Genomic DNA, 17,291 nt, shown 5'->3' with positions numbered 1-17,291 from the left:
CGGGCAGCCGCCGCCTCCGGGGCCCCGCCGCCGGCAGCCGCCAGGTCGCGAGGTGAGCGCAGCCCACCGGGCGGGCGGGCCCTGCGGGGCGGGCTCTCCGCGCCGCCGCCGAGGTATCAGGTCGGGCCGGCGGCTCGGGGGAGGAGAAGGAGAAGGAGGAGGAGGAGGAGGAGGAGGCGGCGGCGGCGGCGGCCCCGTGCTCGTGTAGCGGGGCAGGAACCCCCGGTCCGGCGGAGCCGCATCCGCGGGACACCGGCGGCCCCTCCGCGGGGAGAGCCCCGGTGGGAGCGGAGGTGCCCTTGTGTCGCCCGAGCCTTACCTTAAAACGTCGTGTAAAAATGAACTGATTTTCTTACCTTCACTTCTGAATTTCTGTGTTTATTTTAGTGGGAGCTGGGGCCTTTTTGTTTTTTGGTGTTTTGTTTTTTCTTTTTTTTTTTTTCTTTATTTAAAGGTGTTCAGGCACATAACTTTTTCCGTTTGTTACTTACTGAGGTATGATCACCCTTTCATGTGCTTCTGCTCTTTGTTCAGACATAGGCTGCTCGTAGTTGCCTTATTTTATTTACTAGGAGCAAGGACTCATTGAGAACGTAGGGTCTACAGGCAGTGGTTTCGCAAGGCGGCTCATGTGGCACCCTTTGTCTTGGGAAATAAGGATACGGTGATTCCCGACTTCTGTCTGCAGGACCGATGTTGTCATCAGCTGCTTAAGCATTGCTTCCAGTGGTGGTAGGAAATGCTGGAGGTGTATTGGAGAACCCATTATGGCAGAGGTCTGTCCAGAGGGATGCAGAAGCCCCTTTAATTTCTGGATTCAGTGCGAGCAACAAGGTTACCAGAGTTATCAGAGATGGCACCTGCAGCCATTGGAATGATCTCCCACTGTACCCCACTTTTGGAATGAGTTACCTTCTGAGCGAGGAACAACTCTCCTGCTGGTTTCTTCCCATCTTCCTTCTAGTAGAGGAGGAGAGGATATCAGAAGCTTAATGGAAAATGCTTCTGTGAGGGTGGCAATAGGACACTCCATCTGTTTTTCTCAGCCACTGGAGAAGATGGAAAAACAGAGTTTGGCAGAATGGTTCATGGTACACGTATGTCAGTAAATGAAAGCCAGCTCTTTTTAGGAGGGGGATGAAGAGTTGTAGTTACTCAAAGCATGTGTGTGATCTAAATGAGCAAAAAGCTCTCTGATCAGAATTGCAAGTAGCTTGTTATAGAATACCTGGCTTGGACAAATCTGTGAAATAGTAATAGAATGTTTCAGATGTTCACAGAATATTCTGAGTTGGAAGGGACCCACAAAGATCATTGAGTCTAACTCTTAAGTGAATGGGCTGTGTGGGGATTGAATCCACAACCTTGGCGTGATTAGCACCGTGCTCTAACCAACTGAGCCAACCCACTCCCCCAAACACTTAGAACAAGGCATCTAAATTGTCAGTGGGCTTATAAATGTGCTCAACTTTATAAATGTTGACTGGTGGAACTGCAGGCAAATAAATATGCAAGGAAGCAGTTGGGATGAATTGAGACTAGAAGGAAGAAGGGATTTCTTAACTGGACAAAGGAATAAGAGCCTGAAGCAAGCAGCCTGCAGGGATGGAAGTGAAAGAGATCTAGTGTGAAACAGCCAAGGGGGGGGGAACGTAGCTATTTTTGGAGCAGAGAAATGTGTATTAGAAAAACATATACTTGAAGAGTTCAAGAAGCACTGGGACAATGTTCTCAGGCACATTGTGTGATTCTTGGGATTGTCCTCTTCAGAGCCAGGAGTTGAAGTGGATGATCCTTGTGGTTCCCTTCCAAATCGAGATATTGTGTGATTCTATGATTTGTAGACTCTTGTGGCAGATACTTTAGCTTATAATCACTAAATTGTTGACACTAACATTCTTATAAACGTTCACACTGTATGATAATGTATATAACATGTACAAGTTATATTTATTTTACATTCAGAACAAAACATGAATGTATGTAAAATAAATGACTTGTGCTGCTTCAGTTTTTCAGTAGCTGCCAGAAACTGGTTTCAGTAGCTCCCAGAAACTGCAACTAGTACTGGGATGCTGCTGTGCTGATTGCTGAATGTATGTGGGAACTGAGATACAAATTAAAGAGGCAAACAAACATCCAGGTGTGGGGTTTTGTTTTTTGTTGTTTTGGTTTTCTTTCTTAAATAATTATCTTTCAATGTGAAACAAAGTAACAAAATAGCCTTTGACATTCCTATTCTGTTCAGCAGTAGAATGGTTGAACTATACCATGATTGTAGTGTAAGATATTTTGGCAGTCATTAAATAGAAAGAAAAATGAAATTCTACAGAAAGATTTATTTCCTCCTTTATAGTGATGGGAGTAATATCCTGTAGTAATATAATAGCCTAGCTTGAGGACACAGTTATTTTGAGATTAGAAGCTTAAATGTGTATGTTGGTTAAAAGCAGATGGATGTTGAAACTGGGACCTGACACTATAGTGGTGCAAAATAGAGATGACTGTCATAGGATTTGAAACTTTATAGCATGACTCTGGAGGGGTTTTTTTCCCTTTTGGGGGGCACAGTCTTCATGTAGGAAATAAAATGCAACAGTTGGGTTTTCCATTTTTTGTAGCCTGCTTTTGAGCTCATTGTAGTGAAGTTAAGCTTTTGGAAAATTATGTGAAATGATAGGTAGGGCCACAGCTACGTCTGTTTGCCTTCGTGGCACCTGGAAGAGGGCAGTGTCAGTGGCTTGGCTCTCCTGTCTATGGAGCAATACCTTTGCTTTAAGGTGATGCCCTTCTCTTGCTCAGTAGTGCATGGGAGACATGACTTCAGGATGAAGCTTGTTCTCTATTTCTTAGCAGACAGGCTTTCAACATTGCTGAGGACATGGGGATTTTCTCTTCAAATGATTTTTTTTTCAAATCGGCTACAATTGCAGATTCCTGACTCTGTTGGAGAATGTCATGTGAAGCTATTTTTGACTGATCTGAGAATTACTGTAGGAGGAACAAAAGACAGTGCTGGGGGAGAAGTGGTCCCAAGGGGCCTTGAGAAGAAAGAGATGGAATTCAGATTAGTAGCCTCCAAAAAAATCTTGCTGTAGAAGAGGTGAAAAATAAGACTATAAAAGAACAAAGGTAAAAAGAACATGTGAAAACACTTAGTTCTCATAATGTTACCCTTTCCCATGAGGAGGCTTTTTGAATGGCTTTCATAGTAATGCTTCTCATATGTTGACTGTAGGTTTAAGCAGTAAGCTTGACTTTTTCTCTAAGCCTTTAACAGAGATGATTGATTTACTAGCTTTGATAGAGGGATAGAATTACTTTCAAACTTTGAAATATATAATAAGCACCTTAGATAATTAGCAAGCCTACAACTATCTCTCTTTAAAGTGATCAATGGCATTAATTTGGTTTGGTAACTATGGCTATTTTCTTGTTCAGCAGCCATATGGTATTTCTGAGTTTAGTGTGATTTCCTGTGAACAGTTTTTACAAAGTCTGCTGGGCTTTGGTGTGAAGTGCAGCAAAAATTAAATACTATGGGAAGGTGTGAAAATGTTCTTGTATTAAAAGAAAAAAAAAAAGGCAGGTTGCTTTAACTTTGGTGTAAGAGTAGATTGTAGTCTCTAAATCACACATTCAGTAAGACTGTAATGCTAAAATAGTCAAACCTTGTAACTACTGCTTGTTTGATACTGAAGTTTTTAATGTAAATAACTATCAACAGATTGGTGTTTTGTTGTAAACAAAATACTTTTTAGCTCTACCGTAAAAATGAGACCTCTCTTAAAGTAACATACCCTTTTAAGGGGTTTTCTTCTTGAGGTGTGATACATTAATGCTGTTGTTGAATGTCGTTAATAGAATAGCCACAGGAAGTTTCCATCTGAATTCTGATTTTTGAGGCTTGCTCTAGTCGAAAAAAGTGTGAATTTTATCTGTCGCATGAGGAGTGGCTGAGAGAACTGGGATTGTTTAGTCTGAAGAAAAGGAGGCTCAGAGAGACCTTATTGCTTTCTATAACTACCTGAAAGGAGGTTGTAGCCAGGTGGGAGTTGGTCTTTTGCTCCCAGGTAGCAAGTGAAAGGACAGGAATAAACAGCCTCAAGTTGCTCCAGGGGAGGTTTAGATTGGATATTTGGAAAAATGTCTTCATTGAAAGGGTAGTCAAGCATTGGAACAGGCTGCCCAGGGAAATGCTGTTGTCACTATCCCTATAAACATTAAAAAATGTGTAGATGTGATGCTTAGGGATGTGGCTTAGTGGTGGACTTGACAGTTTTGGGTTAATGGCTGGACTCAATGATCTTAGAGGTCTTTTCCAGCCTCAATGATTCTGTGATTCAAAATCAAGAGACTTTGAGAAATATAGAATACGTTTTGAGGAAGGTAGAATAACAGAGAGGATTCTTTGGTTGGGAAGGTCTGACCTGTATGTGAAGCAATTTTGTAGAAGTGAAACATGCTTATAAATAGCAGCTTGAATTACTCTGGGAGATTCTCCAGCATTCAATATTAACAGAAATAAATTTGTCTGTGAGAGTTGTGGGGAAGGGGAACCAGTGTCAGATGGTGATCTGGGAAGAAGATCTGGAAGTGGAAACAGGCCAGGTGAGTGGGGAAAAGAAAAGGAATGAAAGAGGTGTTGGGGAAATGGAGTGGGGCAAAGCCAGGGGTCATGGGAGACTAAAGGTGATGCTGATGTAGGGGAGCAGAGACCTTGCAAGAATAAGGTTTTCTGGTTAGTAAAAGTGGCACTGAGGAAAGATGGAGAAATTGTTTGGTATATAGGCAGGAAAGTACCACTTAAAATTAAGTAGAAATACTCCTGAAAGGAGTGACAGGCACCAGAAAAAGAACTAGTGACTGTAAGGTGTGTGATCTTGGAACATGTGGTTGGAAGTGATAATAGGGGCATGTGAAGCCCATTCCAGTGAGGGGAAACTGAGTGCTGAGGTGGGGAACTGGAGGTCTTGTAGTGTGGAGACAGCTGGAGACGTGCATCCCAAAAGAAGAGAAGCTGCGTGGGTAACCTCAAGAGGGACACGTTAGCATGCCATGCTGGATGTCCTCGGTAGTGCAGAGCCCAGAGTGTTGGTCAAGGTGTGCTCAGCTTATAGAAGCTGAGAAGGAAACACTCTGCCCTCCCTGTTCTTATTCCTCTCCCCATCTTTGTCCTCTACGGGAGATGTGAAAAACTTGCTTTCTGGTGGGTTGGTGTAGTCAATATATGACTGGGAATAATGTTAGCTTTCTGCATTCAAGTCTCTGAAGAAAGGTCTTGCTGTGTATTTTAATGTATAGCATTGTTGTTTTTGTAGAAACAGACAAACGCAGCATGATAAAAACATTCTTGTGCTGTCTATAGTACAACATAACTCTTGTGCTATGTAACACAAATTAATAAAAATGACTGAATTAAGCCATAACTATTAGCAGATGGATACTGTGGTTTAGTCTTGTGTAGTCTCTCCTTGTTAATGAACTTCACATGCAGATAAAATGGGAGGGAGATAGACTTTAATGGGAGAAAATGTTTGCCTTCTCATCTGAAAACACTTATGTTCCTGGGTGAAGCGTGCGTGCTCAGTAATAGTCCTTTCTTGTGCAGAGCCATAGTGTTTAGAAATTAAACTATTGTTATTCTTGGGTTGACAAGCGTATCTCCCCCTCCTACAACTTCAATTCTTATCTTCTCTCTTTATGTAACTAAGGTTGGTCAGGGGCGGTAAACAGCCTTGTTTTAGACTTCCTGGTATTTCTCTGTGCCATTGCCATCCTTGCATGTGATAAGACCTGCCTGTCGGCGCTGAACCAGGGAGTAAATTTCAAAGGAGGTAAGGTTTGTTGCCACAGCTGATACCGTACTTGTGCCTTGCTTTTCAAAAGTGTTTGCTGTTTACTGAGTGTTTGAACAGTCTCAATGAGAATTGTTTCAGGTTTCAAAGTTTAAGCTCAACATCATCATCATCTTCCTGGGACTTGTACTTTCTGACCAGTGAGTATGCTTAAAAAATATTTTAGACGTGAAGTGACCAGCTTAAGAACTGTTTCTTTCAGTGCTTCTCTCTTTAAGGCATCTTTTCCAATGCCATTTTTAATTGTAGTTGTAACATAAGAATTTTTCTGTGTTTTGTGTTAGAGGAGATGCATTTGCCAATAATGTGTGTTTGAGCTGCCTTTCGGGAAGTGTTTGTCAGGATTAAATATTTATAGACACAATGGAGCATCAGTAGTGAGATTTGAGAAGGCACATTTTGTAAACACAAAATTCATTTTACCTGGAATGTGAGTGGAATGGTACAGCTCAGATTACACTTGTGCTTCAGGGTAGTGATGGAATTAAAGCTCAGAGTTTCGTAGTTTGTTTGTTGTTTTTTATTGGTTTTCTTTTTTTTTTTTTTTTTTTTTTTTTTGCAAGGCCTCATTTGTGGTCTTCCAAGTTTTGCACTTCCCTATTAGTTGTTGTTACAAGATACGGAGGGTACTCGATGCTTACAGGCTCGGACTGAAGAAGCTTTTAGACTTGATGTGAACTTAAAAGACTTTCTTAGGTATTTTTTCCCCTTTTGTTTGCTGCAAGTAGTTGCTGTGCTCAGCAATACAGCTGATAGGATCCATTTCTAATAGTAAAACTATTTGATATGGATACACCCCCGTTGGGCAGCACTTCTTGAAGTTGCATAAAAACTGGGTGATGTGGAGATATCTTTGGGTGGGAGGAAGGAAGAGGGGGATTTTGAGAACTACATAATTAATTGAAGATTGCTGCAGTTATGATGTTTTGGGCTTACAGAATCACAGAGTACCATGCCACATAGTTTGAATATGTAAGTAAGCTAAAATATTTTCTTTAATACGTATGCTGTTCAAACTAATTATATAAAGCTGAAGGGAATTTTTGCCTCTTGGAGTAAACTTTACCCTAGTCTTAAACATATGTTCTCACTTATTGTTGATAGCTTCTTTAATACCATAAAAAACTACAGCAGGTATTGCAAGAATTCAGTAACTTAATCTTAACCCTTTGAAGTTAAATCATGTGAAATGCATGTCATGCTGATACCTTTATAAAAACATAATGGAATTAAAACTGAAATCATTATTAAAACCAAGATCATTAATATAGTGTAGAACTTACTTCTGTGGCAGTAAAGATCCTGAATAATCCTAGACACTTTTTAGGTATTTTCTTTGACAGTGAAACTTGTTGAACTGAAAAAGCAAGATTTGTATTAAGGGTTTTGGAAATGTGTCATTGTGTAATAATGTTTCTACATTAAGCTGAAGAAAGTAGTGTTGTGGTTGACTGTGAAATGTAACTGGCTTTTTTATGTGTTACTGCTTAACTATTGCATCAGTAAACTGATTTTCTCTGCTTTTCTTTGCTGTGAAGCAAAGCCAGTTTGACCTGCTGCAAGCTCAGTACTTTTGCAACTTGTTCTCTGTTAAAAATGGTAGAGATGGCATTAGTGGGAAAACAATTACTTGCTTTGTAAGCAGTGGGAATGAGTTATGACTAAGTATATTGATTTGCCTGGCCAACACAAACTCCAGACAGATTTATTTTTTTTTTCCATGGCCTTTCCATAAGAGGGTCACATGGCTGGTTGTTATTGCCCTGGATATGGTTGATTTCTACAAACCAAACTGCCTTCTGGGGAAATGGAAAGGTTTTTAAATTATTTTTTTAAATAGATTTTGATCACTGATGTGTGATGTTGAATGGACTGGGGGAGGCTTGTCCCTCTCTTAGTTTCTGTTACTTTGCAAAACTCTTTAACTTCTCTTTGATGTGGCTCTGCCAATTGCATACACAATAAAAAAATTACTGAATTTCAAAAATATATGAATTTCTAGTTTGTTTGTTTGTTTTTTTACTATCTAGGCAGGAAAAACCACATCTCTTTGCTTGTGCCAAACGTGGTTTTGTTTTTTCTTAAATTTCCCACCTTCTTTTCTTTTCCACTAAACCCCCAAAGGTGATTTGAATATGCTGTTCAGAGTTTCTTGCTGCATTTGGAATGTAGGGTGCTAAACCTGTAAATCCCACAAACTGAAGCCCTAGTAATGGGATTATGAGACACTGAGATGACTTCTTACTTTTACAGTCCAGCAGGAATTAACAGAGCTCCCTCTTGTCAGGTACCTTCAGCATTGCCCTTTCCAGCTGAGAGATGGTTCTGGTGGTCAGTGCCCTAGTGTCAGAGGTTTTAAGTTAAAATTCAGTAAACTGGTAATAATGGGTCTGAATGATATCCCCAAATTATTGTACTGCTTTACTCTTCAAATTCCGGATTAGTACTTTAAAATATGGATTTCTTTCCATAAATTGATTAAAAACATGTATTAGTTGAAAGTTCTGACATTGAGACAAAGTTAAGCAATTTTAGAATAAGGGTTAAATGGTAAATAAGGTAAAATACTGGAAGTGCATGATACAAAGGGATTATACTGTACAATGAACTGTTTACATTAGTATATTCCTGTCTCTAAAGAGATTTTTCTATAGGCCTAGCTCTTCTTTGAGCTGTTCAGGTACATTTGATACAAAGGACATCCTTTTATCCTTACTTTAATTAAGACAGTGTACTTATACAATAGGTTATGGTGAGAAGAAGAATAAGGGCTTGGCCTGCTACTGAGTGAAGAAAAATAATGTGATGCTTAGAAAACTGTATGTTCAGTGCACTTGTTGCTTCAAATCTCTTTATTGCAGGTTAAGCTGTAATTATACCTGACCCCAGAAACAGAGGAACTTTTCTTAGATAAAGAAGATGACAAAGAACACTTACAGAAGTGGTAATTTGAAAAGCAGGTGAAATTTTAATGAAGGATAGTTTGGTTTGCCTCGTTCCTGGTCGCAGAACCAGTATCAGCTTCCATGTAGACATATAAAATTCTTTAAATGGGGAGAGAAGCTAAGCCCAGTACCTGTATCTGCTTGGGACAGGTGGAAAAGAAGCACTGGAGATCTGGAGTCCACTCCCTAAAACATTGCAACAAATGTGAACTATTTGATAAGCTTTTCTAGTAATAAGTGCAAAGGTGATAAATAAACATAAATGTGGGTTTTCTCAAACCAAGATTCACAACCTTTCAAGTCTCCTTTCATGGCATGATATTCAGTCCTGTTTGGTAGAAACAAATATGTTCTTAGTTTAATTAGTTATTCTAATGGATTTTTCTGTGGGATAAGCAAGGATGTTTCTCTAAATACTGTAAAGTTGGTGAAAAACCTTAGTTTCATGGATCACTGTCAGACCAGAGGATGTCTAGACTGAATGATCTCTGCAGGGTTCTGTCAGTAATTTTGACTTAAGTGAAACGTTAAGGCAATGCAGTATTAACAGCAGATGGTATCAAGCTAGGAATTGCTGCCAGTGCATTGGAAAACGTGATTAGGGTTCAGATTGACTTGAAGGAAATAGAGAAGCAGTCTGAGAGGGGGGGAAAAAACCATGCCTTTTGGATAAGGACAAGACTCAAGATCCTCTGTTTATTTATCGTCTCTACCAGAAGACTGCAGGGCAGTAGAATGAGCTTCGTGCAAAGTGTCTGGGAGTGTTGCTGTTAAGAAGGCAGATGTGATTCTGTTAACACAAATGATGCAAACAGCTCAGCTGTGCTGTGACTTGTATTCAGGTTAAGTTTCTGTGTAGCACCTGACAGTCCTCCATGCTAGGCTTAGGCATTTCACCCCAGGAAAAGCTACAGTACTTTGAGAGAGCATAGAGGAAAGTAAAGGATGAAGTCCTGCAAATGTAATTATTTTATTCACAGAGATTTAGAACTGTTTCCCTTAAAGAACAGAAGACTACAGAGAGAAGGAAGAATTGTTTTCAGGTGAGATATAAACAAGGAGAGTGTTTTTCAGTGTAGTCACTCTGACAACAGAACCACTGATAATGTGTTTAAACTGCAACAAAGATGGTGTAAATGGGCATTAGAAAATAGATTGCTTGGGAAGACTATGGTATTTCCATTTTTAGAGTGCCTCATAAGGCACAGATTAACTATGTCTAGACCGTGTTTTCTCTCCCAGTCCTGAGAGGCAGGATTAGCAGATTGATTGAGCTTCTTTCTAACCATTGGAGAATTAGAAAATCCTAGAAGGCTTTCTAGAAAGCAGGGGCATTCGAATTAAAAAGGTATCAAAGTGTTTAATAGCATTGGGCCCATGTTAATCACCTTCTCATTTCGTGCTAATGGGTCTTGCTATCAAAATTGCACATCTGTACTCTCTCATTTCCACTCCCTGCTCTTCAAAGAAAAGTAATATTGCGTTGGAGGAGAGGGGGAAATACTTTTATAAATCTTCTGGCTCACTTCCATTTCATGTCTGTAAATATCTTCCAGTTGATACAGTAAGTGTATACTGATGGCTACAAACTTCCAGAATCAAACTTTATTCCCCAGCTATATGTAAAATTGCTTTGGGGATGAGGGAGAAATTAGACTCTTACCCCATGGTAAGTTTGATATCAGATTCTTAGATTTCAGACCGCTTTGCTCATTACTCTGAGTTAGAATTAAGATATAATATAAACCATTCCCTCATTAGCAGATACCAGTCTTTATCTTGCATGCCTTTTTTTCTAAACCTGGCAATTGAAATGCATGAATAAGAGGCAGTGTACTCTGGTAGCAGGAACTTGGGCCTGGGAGACAGAACTGTCAGCATTTTAATCTTAGGCATGTTGTTGAATTACGATTTGCTGAAGGGCATGTTTAATTCCTGGCCCTGTTTTCCACACACAGAATGTAATGCTGTAAGGATTAATTTTTTTTTGTCTCTAGCTGCAGAGATGAAAACTCTCAAACATGTCTTTCCACATTAAAAGTTAGAATGTAAGCCCAAGGTTTTCATTCATGGATTTTTAGGGTCTTTGATTTATTCTGATGCAGTATCTTCATGTTAAAGAACAATCATTTAAATTTTGGTAGGTTGAAAAATACCTATGACTATGGTATTTTCCCTAGTCTTTGTGTATGGAAAATGCAAACTCCTCTTTTCTTCCTTTGCTTTTTTTCCCCTGCTACTATTGAAGATAGCTCCTTTCTCAAGGAATTCAGATGTATGGTCTAGTTGTTGATTTGTTTCATTTATAAGGGTACAGAAAGCTTGCAGAATTCAAATTTTATTGGAATCCCAGTTCTGTTCTTTTCCAAGTGAGAAGGCTGTATCAGTATTATCTGGTTTGACTTGTAGCATTGTTATAGAAATGCAGCTAGCCTAAGGATTTATTTTTTAATTTTAGTTCCATGAGAGGCTGAGGGCAATGCTCATATGATGTCGTTCTGGTTGGACAAACCAGCAGTGTTGAAGAGTGAGAGGGTGTGTGGGGTCTTTAGGGCAATGATTTACCTTTGTTTAAAACTGGTAGCATCAGGATGAAATCCCTGCAGGCTTCTTTCTGCAGGTGCTGTTTTAAGGCCTCCACAGACGTTTGCATTTAAATTTATTATTAGCGTCACCCCACAGGGTTTATAGTTCGTTCAGTGAATTCTTTGTGAAAGAACTGGCATCATTTTTTGAAAGGTTATGTTCAATTCTTGTTTCCACAGCACAAGTTGCCATGGATATGTCAGGTTCTTAATGTTTGTTTACAGAGGAGCGAGGTAGAGAAGGTTCATGCTAACTATTTACAAATGGCTGTTCTGCTTTCAGATGATGCTGTTCTCACTGGGAGTTAACTGGCCAGTGAATGTAAATTCTACTCTCTGCTTTGAGAATGGATTAAATTCACTTTGAAATTACTTAATGCAGAGATGTTCCTGTGTATGGCTTTACTCTGCACTAGCTTGTCAGTTGTTGAGGCTGCTTTATTCCCTCTGCAGTAAAATAACCCTGCTGATTTTGTGTGCCCTGTGTAGTGTGTTGGAGTCTGTCAATCAGCATTTAAATAGGGAGGGCGCGTGCCCAGAACTGAGGAATGCAGTATTGCCACTGTAAAACCTGCTGTATCTCATGGACCTGCATGAGGCAAGAAAAGGTCCTAGACTTGCCATGAATGGGGAAAAGGGCATGGTGATTTTTTTTTTTGGCTAAGAACTGACATAACAAGGAAATTAAGCCATAAAACTCCTGCATGCGTAGAACAAATGCCCAGGAGAGACTACTTACATAATACAACACTTAAAGTATGTTTCTGGTCAGTTCTCTGCCTTCCAAATCCTCTGCTTCGCTCCTTCCTAACTGCTCATTTACTTTTCTCCCCTTCCAAAATAAAGACCACAAAGATAAATGTGTTTATATAACCTCTGAAATCCTGATTCAGAAATACGGACTGCTGGCTTTCAAGCCCATGCAAGCTACCTGCTCAGCACACCAGACTCTGCTATTAAGTAACCACTAGAAAAAGTATACAGTTAAAACAGAAGTCAAACATTAACTTGTTCGTTTCCCAGATCACACTGGAAGAGGCACGGGCAGGCGTGTTTGAAAGCTGAAGAAAACGAACCCTGTCTTTGTCATAGTGAAGGTACAAGTAGACTAAGTGCTGCTTGTGTCTTGTTGTAAGCTGTGCAGTCCTTAAGGACAAGATAAACAACTGCTGCAGGACACATGGATAGTTTTATTTTTGTCAAATAAGCCAAAAGAGAAGGCAAAAGTCAAGAGGCAACATAGTGGACCTGAATGAAAAGGTGAACGTACTCTTGTGGAAAGTGGAAGATAAGGAAGAAATACCTCTTAACGAAGCAGCTCTGTTGGAGTTAGGTGACTGCTTTTACTGGGGCAAAAGAAACAGCAGCAATTGTCTTGGTAAAATTGAGCCTCATTTACATGCTGTGATAAACTTAATTGTGAAACTCCACAGCCACAATGACCCTGTCCCCTTCCACTTCATCAAAGGCAGGGGAGAAGCCTGGGCAGGATCTAACTGTACCAGTTGGTTCCCTTATGAACTCTACTATCAACCTTTTAAAGTTATCTCACATGTAAAGTTTATTAAAGGTATTTTGATCGAACTGTGAGAGTCTTATACCTTGTATGTTCCAAAAATCTGAAATGTCTCTGCAAAGAAATGTTATGTGTATTTTAAAATGTGTAAATGAAATACCCTCAGTGTGCTAATTTTAGTGCAGTATGTCTGAGCTGAGTTTCCAAGTGAAGGTAACAAGATGTTCTATGGGTTTAGTATCCATAGCAATAGCCAGAGGTGTCTTTGTGAGGTGATAGGTACAGATAGAGCTGTGTTATAGGCTGTGCATGTGTAATAGAAGAGCTCTTTCATTGCTTTTATAGTGCAAACCTTGAGTGACTTGTTCAAGCTAAATACACCTTAGCAGCCACCACCATTAAAGATCTTCATTTTCCACTCAGAATCAGGAACACGGAGTCTGTACTTCCTGCACCTCTTTGTAGATGCAGTTTGGTTGGATCCTTCTTTGTAGCCAAACATCTGTTCAGGAGTGTGTGCCAGAGAGAGAACCTTTATCTTGCAGAATAGTGAGGCAAGCTGTAGTCTAGTTTTCTTTGACACAAGTTCAACTTCTTTGGGCAGAAAGTGAGCTTGGATTTCAGGAGGCTAGAATCACACGTCTAGGACTAAATGAAGTTGTGAGAATTTTCACTGGAATCTCCGAGAAAAGGATTTTTAACTTCAAGTTTTGAGGCCTGATGTGGTGTGGCTCCCTGTCCTGCCTCTAATATATAGCCCATGTACCACAAATGTACAAATTCAGCAGGATATTACAGCATGACCGTGCTTGGGGATGAATGCCTTTTGCAGTCTATGCTTATTAGGTGTTGTCTTAACAATACCAATCTGTCTCTGCTGATAATCACCTGTTACCAAGTGCTCTTGGGGTAGTGTGCTTTTATGGTAGTTCAAGCCTAATTTCCAAGTAGATTTCTAGATAAAAAGTCCCTGTGTTTGGTTGTTTGGGGTTTTTTTCAATCATCCCATGTGTTTATTTTCCATACCTGGAAATTGTGCTTGGGCTAGTGACAGGGAAGAAAATCCAAAGTTCTGTATACATCTGTTGGATTACTTCATTTTCCATCAATCCTCTGGCCTGACCCAACAGCCAGCTTCCAATGCTGACGCTGCCAGCCATCAAGATCCTAAATATTCACAGAGCACTCTATTAAATGTTTTCAGATTAACACTTATTGCACAGTAGAAAGTGCCTCAGATGCAGAATGTCAGGGGAAAAAATAAGATACCCAGAATTTTGTTCTTATTCCAAAAGGGGTGACTGCTCCTATGTGTGTGTTGACATGGAGGAAGCTGAGCAGCCCCCTTGTTCTTACACTTGCCTCCGTATTACTCTTCTGGAACAGCTCATGGGATATGAGGTACATTTTGAACTAAATAGCCACTTAGATGAGGCATTAAAGTGAGAATGCTCATCTGTTAGATTCTGGTTTACTTAATACTTATCTGTTCTTTTCCTCAGTTTTTTCATATAAGATTCCTTGTCTCATGCAAGAAATCGAAGCTTGTTCTATGAGCCATAAAAATCAATCTTAATATTCTGGATTTATGAGACTTAATTATCGTTGTTTCTCTGTAATCTGCTTTTGATGTAATTATTTTCCTTCAAGAGAGGAATAAATTTGCGTTACTGTTTAAAAGATTCACATTTGAGAAGTTTGTCCCAAACCATGGGTTAGGTTTAAACCTTGAAATTCCCCTGGTATGCAGATGGGACGTGGGAGTTTCCTGAGAGTTTGTGATTTGCACTTCTATGCTGCTTTGTGCAAACAGTACTTGATAGCAGGAGTTTCTCTCCAACAGTATTTTTGCAGAGATTTGTTATTCTTTATTGGATCCACATGCTCTTTATTAATCTTCTGTGCTGAATGCCTGAGAGAAATTGTGATAGGTAGGTATGCTGAGTTTAATTAATGAAGGCGTCGTTGTATAGATCCAAAAGTTCTATAAGGGACCTCTTTGCTGGCTAGAGCTGTGTATGTGACTGTTCTGTAAGGCTGCCAGGGTTGGAGAAAATTCATACTGAGAAATGGTATTTTTATAGTTTCTTGAAGGGTGTGGTTGAATTCATACTGTTCTTATCCACGTAAGGGAAATAACTGTCTAAACAGTATGTCTTGATTCTCTCCCAAAGTAGTAGCAAGCAGGTGTGTGGATTTGCTAAGTAAAGGAATAAGAAATTATTCATACCATATTTTTTCATTCTCATTTAAATAGCTGAATTATTTAATCTTCCTACCTGTTACTTTTAGTGATAATTCAGCTGAAAGTTTGAGAATGGATTCTTTGCTTCTGGTGCTCTTGATGTGATGTCCATCACCTATAAAGTCCTGGCCAGGGAAGAAACCTAAGGCCTTGGATGCCTTTTATATTGTGTTATGTTTTTTTATGAAACATAAGTGTACTAATTTTAGGTATTGTTCTTTTCTCCTATTATAAGCTATTTAGTGCTAGAATTCTATATCTCAGGGTCTGTAAAGGAACCTCTTAAGTAGTGAAATTAATTGAATTACTGTGAGGATGTGATTTTTTTTTTTTTTGTGAAACTCTGAATTACGCATATAAAAAGTTACTCTTTTCAGTGTCTTGCTGTGCTAGAAAGAAGGATTTCTACACACAGAGAGCTCTACATACTTTTGAAGGCATGGCAAGAATGTCAGTGTTCATAAGTAAACTGCACTTTCAAGTAAAGTGGCAATGCACTTAAAATTGATGTTATAAAGCCTACTTATTGGCTGATCAGTGATCTGTAACCTTTGATTTCTTCCTATATATAAGCTTTTACATATTTTAGGGAATAAAAGATTAATAATTTGAGATTCATTTATTTAAAATATATTTTTGGGTTGGCATTTGTGCATTTGGTATCACCTCTCGAGTGGGTTTTTTGCTCTATGTTTCTGGCTAAATAGCATGGATGTGCATGTTAGGGATGTGTACTGGGAGCTCTCTGCTAGGGATTTCTTAGGTCTGTAAAACTCTGTTAGTGCACAGAGCACTTGCTCGCTCTCCTGTCCTAGAAACGGTTGTTGCCCACAAATGCTGGCATTCCTGTGAACCTTCCAGTTAGAATGGTGTTGAAGGAAGACTGTGAAGTGCAAATATAGGTTATTAGAGCATTGTATGTATTATACTGACTCATATTTAGCAGAAGACTGTGGCTTACCTCAATCCTGCAGAGCTGCAGTTAAACTTTTATTTGTTTTCCCTGATATTTTAGACTTTTTAGCAGCTGTCATTAACATGCAGTTGAACAGTTTGAGTGCTAGTTGGAAACAGGTGGTGCATGCTCCGGATATCTTGAGATACAAATGATGAACAACAATGTTGTTACTGAAAATGTAGATATTTGTGTCAGCTTGGGTTGGTTTTGTTTTAGCAGACCTTTGATATTCTTTGCTGTGGAGGAGTATGTACAAAGTGTTCAAAAATGAATTTAGGGATAAAATGTTGCTGAAACATTAGTTCATTATAGATGGCTAAGGCTGTACAAAACCAGCATAGAATTCGCTGACTTGATTGTAGAGGGTATGGATTAAACCAGCAGCAGAATGTCACAGCTTGCAGCTGAAAGACAGCTTTGTATGAAGCATTTCATTTAGCATGCTATGATTCCCACCCGCAATATTCCCATGTTCACTGAATGTGGCATGTGTACAACTGAGAGATACACTTGCAGAACACAGTGGTATCTTTTACAAGCAGACACTTTGGGATGGCTTAAACTTCAGGCAGGGTCTGTTATTTTGTATCTTATTTTGTATCTTATTTGGATAGTAGAAACATAGTTTGCAGTAGCCTGTATCTTGTAGCATAGCATTAGTTTCGTGTCTTAAATCTGTTGGCAAATCGAGCCTTTTAAACTTGCAGCTAAAAGTGCATCGTGCCGGGTGCGCTGTAATTGAAGATTTTAGAGAAGAAGAATAGAATTGAGGCAATTAATTGGGCCTCCTTAATTGAATCTGTGGCTGAAACACTCTTATTAAATCTTTTAAAAATATTATCCATATCTTTCTACAATGTTGTTGTGCTAATCTGTTCAGTCAAGTAAATGAGGGTTGATTCAGACCTTTCTTTTAAGTGAAGTCCCCAGACCATTAAGCCAGCTAAAATAAATGTAGACATTTGGTTTTCATTAGTGTTGTAACTGAAACAAAAACATTTTAATGACTGATCCCAGAGTGTTTTGAAGTTTTTGCAACTTTGCTAGGAAGGTATTTAAACTGTAGTATCAGTTGCAAGTTGGCCATAAGCCAGGTTTTCAAAGCTGTTTCAAAGCAAGATGTTGGGCTGCCAGAGTGTTATGAAACAGGAAAAGTTTGAGAGGAAAGAAGCAGTAGAAGGTAC

General features: G+C 39.4%; 1 protein-coding gene across 1 annotated transcript in view; it reads left to right on the top strand.

Moving 5' to 3' along the window:
• Positions 1–17,291, top strand: part of DISP1 (dispatched RND transporter family member 1) — a 91,423-nt gene continuing 74,132 nt past the window's right edge. Inside the window, exon 1 of the mRNA XM_032681374.1 lies at positions 1–52. The gene's annotated coding sequence lies outside the window, so the exon portion shown is untranslated. The remainder of the gene's footprint in view (positions 53–17,291) is intronic.

This window comes from Chiroxiphia lanceolata, chromosome 3 (genome assembly GCF_009829145.1).
Source record: "Chiroxiphia lanceolata isolate bChiLan1 chromosome 3, bChiLan1.pri, whole genome shotgun sequence".
NCBI lineage: Eukaryota > Metazoa > Chordata > Aves > Passeriformes > Pipridae > Chiroxiphia > Chiroxiphia lanceolata.
This window is presented reverse-complemented; position numbering and strand designations above follow the sequence as displayed.